The sequence below is a fragment of the Centruroides sculpturatus genome, unplaced genomic scaffold (assembly GCF_000671375.1).
Source record: "Centruroides sculpturatus isolate CEXI.00-Female unplaced genomic scaffold, Cexi_2.0 scaffold430, whole genome shotgun sequence".
Lineage (NCBI taxonomy): Eukaryota > Metazoa > Arthropoda > Arachnida > Scorpiones > Buthidae > Centruroides > Centruroides sculpturatus.
The window spans coordinates 173,437-175,841 of record NW_019384725.1 but is presented as its reverse complement, the minus strand read 5'-3'; the positions used below and the strand labels follow the sequence as shown (position 1 = coordinate 175,841).

Genomic DNA, 2,405 nt, shown 5'->3' with positions numbered 1-2,405 from the left:
TATATATATAAATGTGGGGGGTTTTTTTAGAATTGTCTTAATAAACCTAAAATATTCTAAAATAGTTAATATTCGTGATTTTATTAAAAATTAATTTATTTTAAAAAAAACACTAATATTAACTTTCTTGGAAAAAAAACTTCAATAAGCTATAGATATGTTAAATCTGATATATTAACAAATATATTATTTTAAAAAAATGCTAAATATAAAAACTTAAATCATTTAATAAACATATTAAATTATATTTTGAGCTATTTATTTTTGAAAAACAAAAATATTCATACTACATAACCTATTTGAATTATGGAGTGATTTTAATATCACAGAAAATGAAAATATTACTTGTGAAAATCTTATAACTACCTTTACTAATGTAACATTCTATTATTAGCCTGAATAATAGCTGACAAAATATGAACTAAAGAAAAATTAATTCTATATAATGAATATATAAAGAAATAATTTTTTTATTGTTTAATAATATGCACATAGGAAAACAAATTTTAAATAGATAAATATATTCAACAACAGCTTATTATGTAAAACATTCATTTAATTATTAATTAAAATACTACCATTATATTTTAATATATATTGTAATGTTATTCATTATTAACTATAGCAATTTGTTAAAACCAACTTCAATGTTCTTTTCACAAACAATCCCCATATACATCCAAAGCAAAACTCAAACTCAATCTGACAAAAAAGGTAAAATACTTTTAACAGAAAAAAAAAATTCTTCAATTTTCAAAAGTTTATTAAACAATAAAATTGTATTTTTCTCCCTTCAACTTCATTGTTGTCGTCATCATAAAAAGCTAAATCTCTTACAGAAAAGATAAGAGTAATTCTATAACAAAAATGAATAAATTTGAAGAATATGACTACGTCAAATCTATACACAAAAATTTCAGTTACGCTAAAAGAAGTTCCTTAAAACAAAAAAATAAAATAAAATACAAAACAAATAAAATGTAAACTATAACAAATACAAAAACATTTTCTTAAAGATATAATACCAATGCTCGTCATAATTTGTAGCAATTTAAAAACAGACATAATCGAGCTTTTTCAAATACATACCACCTTCGATAGGGTACTTTTTAAAAAACTTATTTCACCTTTTAAATAATCTCATTAATTTAATTTCAGTATTTAACACTTAGACTACACCAAATAGACGCGTACACACACGGGCTTAAGAGCCATAATTTATCATCAAGTTTTATTAATAAGATGTTAAATAATCATTAAAGATTTTGTGAATTAATCTCCTTCACTAATGCAATAACCTCATACATATGTGTGTCTATTTGATCTAGACTGTGTTAAACAATATTAAAGGCTGAAGCATTAGATTCCATTTTATTTTAATATCTACAATCAATTTACATAAATTTTAATGATAAAGACAGTGGATGCAAATATACTGTAATTAGTAGATAGATAATATAAAAATGGTACAGATGCAGATCCTTTGGGCATTGTAGCGACAGCTTTGGCGATAAATTCCAAAGACACCACAAGGTGGAACCCCTGAACTGTACAAACCTGACCTATGACATCACACATTCTTGTTGGATTTGGACCTCTGCAGATGCATGTAGTATCGTTCCGTGTTTTAACCTGTACAGTCGCGCCATAATTCATATATAGAATAAATGTTAATATTTTATTGTATGTGGCTGGTTTGCTATGATTAATTTCACACAAACTGGTGACCACAGGCATGTTCTACAGCTGTGTTAAGATCCCAACAGTGTTGCTAGAAGTTACTTTTACGTAAACTGTGTATACATTTTACATACATTAATTACCTAAAAGTAACTTCTACCCATAAAGAAAACAAAATGGTTTAACAAACATGTCTACACATTTGCAATGTTTAAATAAGTTACATAAGATGCTGAATCATATTTTAATTGCTAATTAATAAAAGTGGATATTTACCTGGCTTCATAAACCTTTCACTTATTTTGTTTCCATATTTATTCCAAGCCAGTGTAATGAATACTAAATTGATAAATAGCAGGATGAGTAAAGATCTTAATAACTTCCATTCGAATTCTTCGATATTAATGAAAGGAATTATCAAATATTCGTAAAAGATATCCGCAATGTAAAATAAATGACTCAACATTTAAACGTTCGAACTTCTGTCGTAATTCAAAAGACAGACGACTTCTACATCAATCACGCACTTACGCTTCTATACTCGTTTAATTTCTATTCGTCTGTAACATAATATTAATAAAAATTATCCGTTAAAATTACGAAATACGTATAATATTTTTATGGTGCCAAAATTGCGGGCCGAAAGAAATTTTGTCCGAATTATCCGGTCACGTGACCGAGGTCATCTAATCACGTGAATTAGTCTACATACGAATATAAATTAA

The 2,405-nt window shown here is 26.1% G+C and overlaps 1 protein-coding gene across 1 annotated transcript in view; it reads right to left on the bottom strand.

Annotated features, from left to right (window-relative positions):
• Positions 1-2,405, bottom strand: part of LOC111628108 (UBX domain-containing protein 6-like) — a 38,600-nt gene extending 36,195 nt beyond the window's left edge. Inside the window, exon 1 of the mRNA XM_023371830.1 lies at positions 1,957-2,405. The gene's annotated coding sequence lies outside the window, so the exon portion shown is untranslated. The remainder of the gene's footprint in view (positions 1-1,956) is intronic.